Below are 14,143 nucleotides of genomic sequence, written 5' to 3'. Positions count from 1 at the left end.
AAAGAAAGATGTCACGGTGCTCTCGCTGGCACATTTAGGCCAAGGTTTTACCGATGATTTATAGACTCGCACTGGGCCTGGTTTTATTGAGTGCTGTGGCGATGTCGGGATGTCGTGGACACTGCCCTTATAATTGGGCTTGTTCTGTTTGTTTGTTTACTGCAGCAGGTAGTAAGCCCATGCAAAGCCAGATAACAGAAGGCTCTCTGGGCCACAGAGCAGTCAGCTGGCCCTGGATCAAATCCAATACCTAATTTTTAAGTGGACAGTAAACACACACACACACACACACACACATTCACCGACACACATTGGTTGGTCAGCGCTTAAGCTTCAGAGAGGAATTCATTTCTTTCTTTTCAGGGAGCTGCGAAAAAAAAAGAGCCCGTAGAGTTAAAGAGAGATGATCATCGAGCTGTTCGTAAACATATGGAGAGAGACACGGAGAATGAAGACGGAGCTATTTTTCCAGCCACATGGGCGCTGATGTTGTTTAGCAAGGAAGATGAACAACACCTCTGGCCCCCTTCAGACAAAAGTCAAGAGGGCTCCTCCTGGTCGGGAGCCATTATGGATTGGCTCCCTAAACAGAAAACACCAGCTCTGAACCCGACCCCCCCCTCCCGCTATCAATCTCCCAAACCTATCCATAAATGCCAGGAGACGATAATTAATGATAGATTGGCGGTTTATAAAAGATTTACGGGACATTGACGATGCTTGGCAATCAGGTGGCGTGTTCGAGGCTTGTGAGCTCTGACGGCCAACGACGCATCAATTGCACTCTGGAGACGGGCGCGGGGTAATGGCCCGGCAGTCAAAGCAATGACAGTTGTAGGTGATGTTAAAGATAAAAAAAAGAGTGCCAAAAATGCAATAAAAATCACCCAGCCGTCACCCCTCTGTCAGCGGTTGTGACACGCGGCAGAAGGCGGCACGGTCGCGTCCTCGTGACAACGCAGACGGACGCTTAACCTTTAGGACCCGGCAGGCGTGTTGTAGAGGGAGGAGGGGTGGGTGCAGCTTAAATCCTCACACTACTTATCCAAACATTTAATTCCGACTTAAAATGAGATTTTGCAATAAGACACACACACTTGCCTCCTTTTCCCCTCTCTGTCTTCTTCCTCTCCAAAGCATTCAATTTATTGCCTTCAGATGCACGCCTCGCCGGGTACTGTAGTTGACTCCCTCTCTCACTGCAACTGCTGGGTTATTACGTTTCCATGGCAACCTGCCGCATCCACTTGTGTTTTATTCCAGCCTGTCGGGACCGCACAGGGTAGAGCTTTAAGCCGGAACACCGGGAAGCGATGGGTTTAGAGGAAAAGAACAACCTGCAGCATAGAGGGGAGGGAACGTGGGAGAATTGCTCGTTGCCCTACGCTCCATTTAACCTGCCATGAGGCTGTAGAGCTAAGCACAGTTTTCTTTTTTTATGTCGTCGTGTCTGCTTGCATCCGGACTGAATCGACCTGAAACACCTTTTGGTTTTATAATAAAACAAATGATGATGAATCAGATTTGGATTTAAGGGCTTTCATTTGCAATGGCTTTGTATCTTGCTGTATGAGGTCATGGAAGACAATGTCACTGTGTCTATGGTTCACATGGAAATATCTCAACAACTATGCATTGTTATAAAACAGTTCACTTGTGCCCTGAGGGGGAATGTTGATCCTTTAAATTTTCTACCTGCGCCATCAGCACTAGAAGTTTACACCATGCAGAGTAGTGTCGAGATCTACCAGTATTGACCTACAATTTCAGAAAGACATTCATGGTTTCCAAAAGATGAATCCACTTTTTTATCTGACTTTTTTACACGTTTGCTTACAAACTAATAACATTCCCATTAGCTTCATATGGTGTTTAGTGCTACATAGCAAAATATAGCACGCTAAACGCTAAGATGGTTAACATCAGCGTGTCCGCATTGTCCGCGCTGCATACATCGAAAGTAAGTTTCCAATGTATTGACAACCGCTATAATGAAAACCAAATCAAAAGAAGCTGTGAGGTTCAAACCGGCTTTGTTCAAGCTGCTTTGAGCTCCTTACAATAGGACTCTATGCGAAGAAATCGCCATTGTAACTCAATTCTTCGGGGCTTATGTCATTTCCAGGGGTTCAAGCCCCCTCCTCGCCACTGCCTGAAACCTAAGGACAACCACTGTGCTAATACAAACTGCCATTGATTAGATCATACATTTTCATTTCATTACTTAATTATCAATTCAACTCTGAGGGACCTTTTTGAAAGAGAATAGATGCAATCTAACACACTATAAGTTAATAATGCTAATTTGATTTTACAAATCGAAATTGTGTATGCATACTAAGTAGCCTCGTCAAGATATTTCTACCAAGGAGATAATTCATCATTTCATATACTAAATGAGAAATTGTGTTATCTTTAAATTACTCTTTAAGGTATTACACCAGATTCAGAATTTCAGCTCTAATTTGAGCCGGTCCTTTCAAGATGTCTGCGTCCACACAGTCTTCATTATCTGTCAATTCTACAAAAGACAAGCGATTTCATTAACGTAGACTCCACACAATCAAGGCCCCTTTGAAAATGATTCCTCTTGTAATGTATGCTAAGGGCAGACAGGGGATGTTTATAAAAACTGCCCACGTTTTCAGTCATTTCGTTGACAAATTACTGTTAAATGTTCTTTGACCACACCGAACCACAATAAGCGCCCCGTCAATGGATCCAGTCTCAGGTCAGGTTCACTGGGAAATAGTTGTAAAGGGCGATTAGATGAGGCACTAACTGCCCTGGTTAAATAATATTGATGAATCCCGTGTAGAGTGCAATGTGAGTTGATAGCAGTTGCCGTTAAGTGATTCTGCTGCGTAATGCGGACAGATGTAATGCCCATGTATGGAGAGGATTTGGCTTGTTTGGAGCCAAACTTATTGAAACGTTTAATCTGCGCTCAGAAAGGATAATTAGAGACAATGAATATGTCTCATGCTAATTGTTTATCCCTCGGCCGGCGTGAAACCATTAACAAACATAACTCCAAGCCATCGATTTCTCTCCTTTATGACAAGGATATTAAATACCACCTCAGCAATTTGGGGATGTTGTTGGACGGAAATGAAAGAGCTGTAATGAGTTGAAGAGAAAATGTGAGATTAACAATTCTAATTACATTAATTACATTAAACGCTATGGGAACAATTATTTTATGCAACATAATGTTTGAGAATTGGGTGCAAGATGAAAAAAAGTCCTGTGGGGCTCTGAACTCTGCAAGCTGGCTCTGATTTAAGAGTGAAGGCCATTGGGGGCCAGATAGTAGATCATGAATGGTTCCTCTGTGTCTCAACCTAGAGCTGTAGAGCTGGATTCCAACTCACACACACACACACACACAAACACACACACACACACACACACACACACACACACACACAGTGGCACTCACTGCACACTCCACTGGTCCAATCTTTTCATTGCCTTGGTGTCACTATGGAAACCCCCATACCCCCCCACCCGTACCCTTGCTTCCCACACACAAGCACACAGAAACACGCTCACAGGCACACACACACACACACACACACACACACACACACACACACACACACACACACACACATACCTACACACACCATCACTCCCACAACTGTACTCTCCTCAGTAATCCTTGAAGCTGTAGGGAAACGATACTGAAGCATGACTGAAAGGGATGGATTGTCGCAGTGGTGATTGAAAAAAGAAAAAATCAAATGGATTCGGACAAGTGTGTAATGCCTCCAGTTATCCTGCCACACCTGGGCAAAGGTGTGCATTTGTGTGCAAGGTTGATGGTTCAACATTCAGGTGCTGAATCGACGCAAAGCAGGGAGCGTTTTTTTTTTACATCCATTTGCTTTGCATGCACCTTTAAGAAAATTGTTATCAGCTGCTGTTTATCAGCAGCAACGGTGTAAATACCACATGTGATGCATTTACTGCCTACCATCGGGCTCCAGCACAAAGAGATCATTCTGTCAGCACAGTGATCTCATCGCTAAGCTATCTCTCTCTCTCTCTGTTAGAGCTGCAGCCTTGGTGGGTTATTGGCCTCCATGAACAGAAGATTGTCCACTCTTGCTATTTATTTTAGTTTTTTTTCACCTACTACTCTTGTTTGTTTTACTACTACAACGACAGTATTCTGGATGTCCTGTTTTTGTTTTAGCTTAGATTTCAGTCTCGAACCATCTATGGCGCTTCCCCTACTGTGTTTACTCAGAAGGGAGGTGCAGATGAAAGAGATATGATACGGGATGGACAGAATAGAGAAGGGAAGGGGGGGGGCGAAATCTCTAAGAACGCAGGGGGGAGTAAAGGAAGTAAAAGGACCATACAATAGGAAGGGTAAGATAAAGCAGAGGGAGGGAAGGACGAAGAGGGACAGAGGGTGGCAGGGGGGTGAAAGCCAGACGAGGGGAGGTAATGAGTCCCTCTTCCAATCTGGTGTTGTTGAGCAGGGGTAGTAGCAGAGCACACATTCCATTAGGCAGTAAATATTGACTCAGCAGCGAACAACTGGTTTCTATTGCACAGCAAACAAAGCTATTGTGTGCCTGGCAGCCCTGAAAGGCCTCTGTTTGCACATCACGCTCACGGCTGATAAGTAGGCAGTCTCATTCACTGCGGGGGTCTCATACGTCTTTCTTTCCGTCCGTGCTGTCTTTTTTTTTCTCTCTCCCTCCTCTGGCCCTTTTCCCCGCATTCGTCCGTCTGTCTCCCAGTCTTGGCCTCCAGCCACCGGTCCGACAACCTTGACGGTTACCCTCCTCTGCGTGTTTTTTTTCTCCAAATAATGTGTTTGCGGAATTAATCATCGCAAACAGCAGGTCCGGGCGTGGTATGCGGCAATGACTGCCGCCGTGGTACTCATCAACTGTAATGCGCATTCAATCACCAACCATCAGACACTCTGCAATGTTGAGCTTGATGACTCTGCTGAGGGCTGGGCTGTTTGTCTGCAGATTACATTGTGCATCTACATGTTGACCTCTGAGCCCAGGTAGCTCTCTCTGAAAGAGTTGTGGCCTGAAGGAGGGGACTCAAAGTTATCACTTGCCTGGGACTGTAAATGTTGGCCCACACCTTGATCCTTTGAAGAAGTTATGAAAGCCGTTCTCTCCACTGTTGCGCCACATGGGCTGACGAGGCCCCTGGATTGTGCAACATTAGCCTGGAGTCATTGCCTATTGCCCCAGATCCCCGGTCGGACAGGTTATGTGAGGTTCAGCAAGTGCTACTTCATGGTCTAGTTTATTTTAATTTTTTACTGAGCACAAGATACATACGCGTGCTAACCCCAAACTGCAAACTGTCTTCGTCGTTAAACTGCACATGAATAATAAATATAGTGGTGATCACCCACCATTTCCAAAAGGACAGCTTAGGCTGCCTGGGACCGTAGGTAACCGTGGACTGTGATGTTTATCATGGTAGTGCCACTTTTATGAAGTCCCCTACTTCATGCTATGGATCAGTAAAGCAACATGGCGCACAGGTGTTGAAATACTGGTGTGTCCCATTGTGTAACGTCAACCTATATCTGTGAAAACACGATTCAGCCCACTTAAATGTGCAGGACTGAGCTGTAATTTCCTTGTTCAACACGTAAAGGTCTCAACAGCATTCGCATGGGATTTTGTAGGCTCCTAAAAACACACTCATACACACTGCGATGTGCATCCTCCTCACACACACAGACACACACACACACACACACACACACACACACACACACACACACACACACACACACACACACTCTCTGCCTGCCTGTCTGTACGTCTGCCAAAGCAACACCCATTTTCAAAGAGCCCATGAGGTGCTGTGTGGTTTGTAGGTTTAGGTGGTACGTTATAATGACATTGCTTTTGTCACCGTGCAACGCTCCAACAGATGTTCAGTGAGAAAGGGCCCGGGAAGGCGCGCTGCTGTTTATCACAATCTGTCCTGTAATATCAGCTAAAGATTGAAGACTTTAATACTGCTCCTTCGCAGCAAAGAAAAACGGCAGTAAAAATGAAAGCCAACCCATCAAAGCACAATATGTCCAGGCGACAGATTTGCTGAATGCTCCCCCCACCCATGTCTTACTCTCGCTGCTTTTCTCTCCTCATCCATTTTCCCCCTCCGTCCCTTCCCCCATCACCCTCTCCCTCTTTCTTTTGAGCACTATCAACACCAGCAGCGCCCGGGCCCAGCATGCTGCAAGTGGACAGGCCTTGTAGCCGCACTGATAAGCCGGCTTCACTGTGACCTTTCTATTGTTGGACGGTGGTTGGCAGCAGCGAGGACAGGAGTCGTTCCAAATCCAATATTTGATTCATAAACAGCGGAGGCCCCTGAGTCGGGGGGGCTGAGGTGCATGTAATTCCGCAGGACGACTCAGGGACCTTCGATGCCATGAGGGCCAAAGACGAGCAAGGTGGAAAGTCCTTATGAATTGTCTCAGCTCTCTCGCTGCGACTAAATGTCAGGGTTTTAGTGTGCGACAGGGGGAAGACAGAAAAAAAGAAAGCAGGGAAGCTTCATTTGAATAATGTTTCTGTCAGCTTCTTAGCTACCAACAACCCCCCCTCCCATCCTCCTTCACGTTCCCTTTGGTTCATCCTCACGTCCCCTCCTGGGAAGAATCTGCTACAATTCACTACAAGACACAGCGTGCTCTTCATGCACACTCCTCCCATACACCACACATACATGCACACACACACACACACACACACACACACACATGCCACATCACCATCATGCCTGGTGAATTGAGGCAAAGTAGAACATTTTGCTCTATTTCAAAGTGGGCATTGATTCAATCCCCCCCCCTCAACCCCCCGTTTCCCTCTGCGATCTAGTGTGTCTTGAAATAGTGCATTTGAAATTAAAAGGGGTGGTCTTGCTCGGGAAACATTATTATAAAGGCCACTGCTGCTATTTTGGTTGAATTTCAATGTTACTCTTGGATTTTGATCCCATACAGCGGGTTTGATATCAGAGAACAAAGGTTCCAGCCCAAGGCGAGGTTTGATACCAGCCTGTATTCCCCAGTGCAGGCGAAGGGACATCCATGAAATGTGTCAGCTTTACTGTGTGCTTTCTATGCTGCAGAAACTTTCTACTTTATCTTTTCTCTCCTTTTTTCTCTTTCTCAGCAATCTGGATTTGAGTTTTCCTCACAAAGAATGATCATAAATAAGTTATATCGCATTTACTTTTATGTCACCATGTTATCTTAAGGTCCGTTATAAACTTCCCATAACCGAAAAAGATTGATATGTGAATGTAAAGAGCCACAAATATGTGTAGGTGAATTAACATTTAGTCACATAAAACTAAATGAGCGAGCATTTGCACAAACTTGAATATGCTGCGCCAGGAAATCACTAACTGATGTTCAAGTCTGATAAAAATGTAAATGCAAGAGTTCACTTCCCCATTTATAGAATTGGAGGTTCATTGTTTTGCAGTTGAATGTCAGAATATATAGCTGTATATGGTCAAAGAGTAGATTGCAGTACTGCCATTGGCTGTCATGATGTTTGGTCATGATGAATTTTCGAAAGATGAGTGGGTTTAAAAAGGTGTAATATTGTTGGGTTTTTATCAGACTTGAACATCAGTTAATGGATCCTACTGCAGACTCAACAGAGCAACATCTACAGTACAGAGCCTGCTGATCAGCACAGGTGAGAAAGAAGATGATCATTACAATCTTAAACTACTACTACTGATCTTAAATTAATAACCTTAATGTACAGTACTCTGTTAATAATGATTACTTTAGATACTTTGGTTTTGCACTCAGTGGATGAAGAGTAGAATGCTCTAAAACTCTCCTCTTTCCCATAGACGAGATGAACATTCTTCTGGTCATCACCGTTATGTTCGCTCTCCTCCATCTGGGGAAAAATCAATCCTGTACGTCAAAAAGTGACCAACAGGAGTACAAGGACTTTGTGAAGAAACACTTCGTTCACAAGCAATTTGACAGAACATCAAGGGTTCAATGGAAGAGGTGAGTGAACGATCTAAGTCAACTCTACTTAAAGCCGTTCATACTTAAAACATTGTTTTAAAAATGTATTTTCCTTCTCAATACACATATATCAAAGTTATTAAACTACATTGTAAATAGCCACTACTTTGCAGTGAAACAACAATGTTTTACACAGGTACATAGAGGATAAAGGCCTCTGCAACAGAGCGGAGCAGTCCTTCCTCGAGCCGACCGATCAGATAAACGTTGAGGCGATCTGTGGTGTCAATGGTCGCCGTGTACAGGACATCTACCAGCCAAAGCAGAACAACCTATGCATCAGTACTCAGAAGATGATTATGTATCATTTGAAAGTCGAAGACAAGTGTAAGGTTACAGTTTGTCGCCGTGAAAAATATCAGGTAGTTGTGGCTTGTAATAAAGTTGAAAACAAGTGCCTTCCTGTACACTTTCAGGAGTTTGTCAAACAAAAAGCAAGTACCACCTCCTGCAGTGGCTGAGTTCCTGTAATTGTTTAACATTGGATCTCAGTTGTCGGCCCATTGTTGACCTGACAGCTAAATCCTCTTTAATGCTTAAAGCCTTAATGCATTTATACTCTGTGAAATGTTCACTTCCTGATAATGATCCAAATCAATAGTTTGCATGTCTACACTTCTCCATGATGAGTTGACTTTTTATTTGTCTCCCTTCAGCTTCACAAGCTTTCTTTCTGCATTAAACATTTGAAATTGCAAACTGTCTGTAGTAGCTCAGAAATAAAAGCATTCAATGAAAACGTCGCTAAGGTTGGTCCTTCTTTCTTTAAGCAAAGAATATTTAGCATAATTAAAAATTTCTTCTCAATGCTGCTTCATGCAGACCTGCAGTACTAAAACAAATACTACTACTAGAATGTCAGTGTGGGAAGGGAGTAATATCAGAGTAATGTCAGTGTACAAAAAGCCTTTGAGTAGATGCATTGAGCAACAGCAACAACAGCAACAGAGGATGAGTCCAGAATGAAGTTGATGGCGAATAACACACCTATATATATGTTGAGACTCCTCCTACACTCACGTGTTTCCTGTCAAAACTAACCACTGCATAAGACACACCCTAAAATGATTTCCAATCAAAGCAATGCACGCCCACCACCAAAACATGACCAAAATGACGTATGACGGACCTTTATTAAATAGAACTGTGCTCTCAGAAAGTGTATGCGTATATCTGTCAATGACTAGGCTCAATTTACGCATATTGGATTTAAATGGTTATTCTTTTAAATGCATACTGAGCTTAGACTCTCAGGTCGCTTTGTGGTGCCTATACCTGCCTCAACATGTTCTGTTTCTCTTTTGGAGTAGCGATTAGCCTTTTAGCAAACATTTACCCCTTGCCCTGATTTCACTTTCAAGAAATCTTGACACAACAGAAATGCCCAGGGTATGTAATGTGTTTAACCAAATCAGTATTCAACCCTCAAATGATTAAACAAAACTGTGTGGGTATATCTTTTAAAATTTTATTGTCCCTTCATAAAGTACCTTACATGACAAATCATGTGAAAAAAACCCCAGCTAGTGTGAGTTTATGTCGCCGCTCAAAAGCCAGACAGAACATTACCAGGATATTGCCTGGTTAGAAGGGAAGGGAATAAAAGTTGGCAGGTGTGGAATCAAATCATCCGAGAAGACGTGAGCAGATTTAAGTGTCTGTTTAAAGGAAAATATCACCATTAGCTGCTGCTTTTTGCCTAATTCACTTCATCACATTTTATGATTTTCATTTTCTCTTTGTCATCAAATGGTTGAAAGTCACATTTTTTAAAGTATTTTTTCCCGAAGTAAATGCTGATTTCAGTTGATAATCTGGAAACCTGCCCCCTACCCCCTGAAACCTAAATTAAAATCAGTCTGGATTAAATTGAAATATTATATATTAGCAGAAATATCTGCTGAAAAGATGCCTAATAGTGATGTATACACTAGGCTACAATATCAAAGGTGATGAACTTGATGCAACCTCGGGACTTGTTAAAAAAAACTAAACCAAAAGGTCTAGATACTAATGGCAGCTAAAAACACGATTCATTTCAACTCAAAAAACAAACACCAATGTTTGCAGGACAGCATACAGGACATTAAATGTGAACTTGCAAGAAAATTAATTATTCTAGTGACGCCTTCTCCCGTTGCAGTGGCTGGCGGCAATGTACCTAGCAGCGTGTGTCTGCTGATCGTTCTGTTTTTTCTTCTATTTCTTTCTTTTTGGCAAACGCGTTGCCCAAAACAATAACTTGGGTGGAGGCAAACTATAACCCCAACACCGTATCTCTGGCTGCAGAGTAGTGATTCAGCAGTATTTGCACTGGTATTTCTGTTGGCTGTTAGCCGTGGGCTAAGCTGTACGCTGACGCACCAAAATTCACTGTTCCAAATACTAAAAGTGAGTTCCAAAATATTGTGCAGTTTGCTGCAGCAGAATTTGAATTAGCCATGGACAGACACATAGCTGCACACCCGTTGAAGCATGCACACATGGCGATGATCATAGGTGATCTGAACAAATGAATATTTATTCCATTCAATGGAGATTTAAATGACCATTAAGGGTCAGCAACTCCTAAAAGACCTTCAGATGACACCCTCAATAAAAGATTATGCTTATAAGCAGCAACAGACTCTTTAACAGCTGATATTGAATCACACTTCGACCGCTTAACATGTCAGTGATACAAGATGGAAGTTAAGTACATCCTTTCATGTGCGTTATGTAATGTGTAGACAGAGATCTAGTTTGCTTTAAATAGCCGCCGTGGGGGTGCTGTTCTGCGTAGAACGAATATAGAAGCTCGGCTGACCCGTGTCATCATTCAAGAAGGTGTAGAATCTCTAAACTGCAGACCCGGGGCAGAAAAACACACACACTAACATTCACACTAGGTCAAATGAGGTCCGCTGATGCAGATGATTTATCAGCTGTTACAGATTTAAAACAAAATATGTGCTGTTTAATTGTTAAATAAGTTATCCTTGGTTGCCATGCTCACGTAGATTGGATCTGCATAATTAAAGATCATTAAGTCTGGAGGTTAAAAAAACAATAAATTAAATTGAATAAAATGGTAAAATCTTTTTTCTAACAATATTGACAACAGCTTCAACTGTAGTAACTTTTACAGCAATTAATGCAAATACTGCTCAATTTAAGTAATAATTGTGAGTAGATTATAATGCATTTGGCTGAAAGCACAGAGCATCAAAGCTGTTGACTTTCAGCCTCGTTAGAATATGTAGTGAAAAACCAGGTACAATGGACCTCAAAAACATTGTCCTGTTCAATCAGATGCTTCTCCTAAAAAAGGAGGAGTGGGTCTGTCAATAAAGTGTCCCTCACATACACAACATGACAGCGTGGTCAATGCACTGAAATAGTTTAAATCAATTATTTGTGTTAAAAAAGGCAGTAGAGGAGGGGAAAAAACAGATTGTCATTCAAAACCTTTAACAGTTATTTAGTGCATTTGCAATTCAATCTCTTTGTCTGGGATTAATGCAGAAAAGGCCATTTGTATTCCTATTCGAGCTGAGCTGTGTGCTCTGATGCACACGAGGATCACAGCAGCAGCCTAATTTAAATTATATTCTGCTACGTTGTTATCATTCATTATCACCTGTATAGCTCATTAATGCCTGAGATATGGAGACATAAACCTGCAGAACAACATATGTAGTCTGTAAAGTGAATTGTTCTGCTAAAAAATCTGCAATTGCAGTGCACAGAACAGTTGGATGCATGGTTTGATGCTGTTCCCATCCCTCCTACTGTTCAACACGTCCCTTTGAGGCTTTATTGTTTTCATGATGCAACATGCTTGGCAGCTGGAAGAGTTGCGGAGTCTTGTTTGCTCCAAGTAAAAATCCCAACCATAAACCCTAATGTTTTGCGACTAGAATCTTGATCATTTAAAATCTCTCTTTCGCACTTGTTTTCTCTGCTGACGCCCCCCCACCCCCTCCCCCCTTCTCTTTTCTCTCCAGTTCTCTCTGCATTAGACTTTCTGTGCAAGTCACAGAATCACAGAATAATGAGTTTCTCATCTTCTTGCGGTGAGCTGCGTTCACTGTTGCAACCCGGGGCTTCTTTGATATGGATTCTGTTTAAATCAGCCATCCCACTTATTGTTGGGTTTTCTTGAAAGGTCGTAGTCTCATTAAAATCAATCAACACTGTAAGTTTTAAGATCACTTTTGCCCCCTTCGAAAGGAGGCCGAAAGTGGAACGGATTGTCCTTTCAAATATAAATCTGACCACAAAAATGGGAGATCCTGCAACATCAAAGACACTGAGGTGGACGATCCCAATCCCACACCGATTTTAAATTCTGAAATAAAATTGCATTAGTGTCACGCACAAATTGCGATGTCACTAAATAAAATGGATTTAATTTGATGGAAAATAACAAGGAAATCTGTTTTTGGTAGAATGGCCCGAAGCCACGTCATATATAGGCCTATGTGTGTTCTGTCTGCATGTTGAACATCATAGTAACAAAGATTAAATTAGCACTGCAGGGCATAGAAGGTATGATGTCTGGTATGAAGGCTATGATATTGTGTGTTGACCCACAGCTACTAGCTCGGGCTGGGCCTGTGCTTTGAATATGTCACTCTATATGAGTGCTATTTTCACCGACTCGTGGTTTTCACAGTTGTGTATTAATTGTGATATCTTAAGAGCCATGTTACACAACTAAGAGCACAGCTAAAGTAAGGAATGGGTTATGTGTGTCCTGCCTGGGCTTAATATGTTAGCATGCGCAGCTAACTGGCCAACTACCAACACCAGGAAGGTTAGCCAGTAATTTGGTCAGCCAAAGCTAACCTGGCTGGCTGGCCAAGTGTATCATTAGTTGAATAGGGTATTTAGAGGGGTTACAAGTAACGTAAAAAAAACCCCACATATATTAGCCAGTGTGTCTTGCTCTTGTTGGTAAATTTGTACTGCAGCACCCTTGGCTAAAGTCTTCCCTTGAGATAGCATTGCCTTATTGAACAGCTAACTTCTCAAACAAATAGGCCTATATACATTAAAATAGAGGTGAAGCTTGTCCCAATGCATTTTTCTGTTGCTAGCATCAAATGGGGCATTTAACCTCCATTTCTACTGCGTCGTTGTACCACTTGCCATCAAATTAGTATATAAATATATAAAATATATACTGTAAATATACCGTAACAGCATGGCACGAAGGATTCCGAATAAATGGCAGCGCAGTAGTCAAGAGGCAGAGGGTGTCTTTGTAGAAGTTTTAATAAACCAACGAAACAAAACAGAGTATCTCCGGCATTCGTCAAACCAAATCAAACTTAAGGACTCCGGGCCACTATCCGACTTCCTGGACTGTAAGATGCTGATCAAATCTGCAAAGGATCATTGCATAAAGTGAGAATTGAAAGGTTCTATAAGGTGAAGTAGATCTGCACCAGACGTGTCAAGTAACGAAGTACAAATACTTCGTTACTGTACTTAAGTAGAAATTTTGGGTATCTATACTTTACTGGAGTATTTATTTTTCACAACGACTTTTTACTTCTACTCCTTACATTTTCACGCAAATATCTGCACTTTTTACTCCTTACATTTTAAAAACAGTGAAAAGACAAAAAACCCATCTAGATAAATGGCGCTATGCGGACGGAGTGAATGTGATTGTGTTTGGATGAGAAGTATAAACATTTAGCATCCAGACACCCGATTGGTTTTCTTCGCGATGCGCCGGCAGATCGGAGCGACACCGGGTGGGAAAAGTGGTCTTTGGAAAGTTGGTATTTAGCGACATGGACCCTCCTCCTCTTCCTGCTCCTCTTCCTCACGCAGATTCTATGTAACGTTAGATGAGTATCTTCATGACCGTGGATTTGTCCTAAATGTTTTATTGAGAGTCTGGCACAACACAGCGACTTGCACGCAGCGTATTAAATAAAGTGATTAATGCGGCTTTGGAAATGAACACATAGGGATTCTGTATTTGCTCATGAAGCCTGAACATACTGGTTATTTGGCCAATGTTTTGATAACCGACCGCTGACAGTTCAGAGTTCCCCATCATTATAAACAGGGGTGCGCCCC

The 14,143-nt window shown here is 42.5% G+C and overlaps 1 long non-coding RNA gene across 1 annotated transcript; it reads left to right on the top strand.

The window, feature by feature from the left end:
• The first annotated feature begins 7,468 nt into the window (after positions 1-7,468).
• LOC120811773 (uncharacterized) lies at positions 7,469-8,808 on the top strand. Its single transcript, XR_005710460.2, has 3 exons — positions 7,469-7,715; positions 7,879-8,044; positions 8,202-8,808. It is a non-coding gene; the product is annotated as an uncharacterized LOC120811773 (long non-coding RNA).
• The last annotated feature ends 5,335 nt before the right edge of the window (positions 8,809-14,143 follow it).

This window comes from Gasterosteus aculeatus, chromosome 21 (assembly GCF_964276395.1).
Source record: "Gasterosteus aculeatus chromosome 21, fGasAcu3.hap1.1, whole genome shotgun sequence".
Lineage (NCBI taxonomy): Eukaryota > Metazoa > Chordata > Actinopteri > Perciformes > Gasterosteidae > Gasterosteus > Gasterosteus aculeatus.
This window is presented reverse-complemented; position numbering and strand designations above follow the sequence as displayed.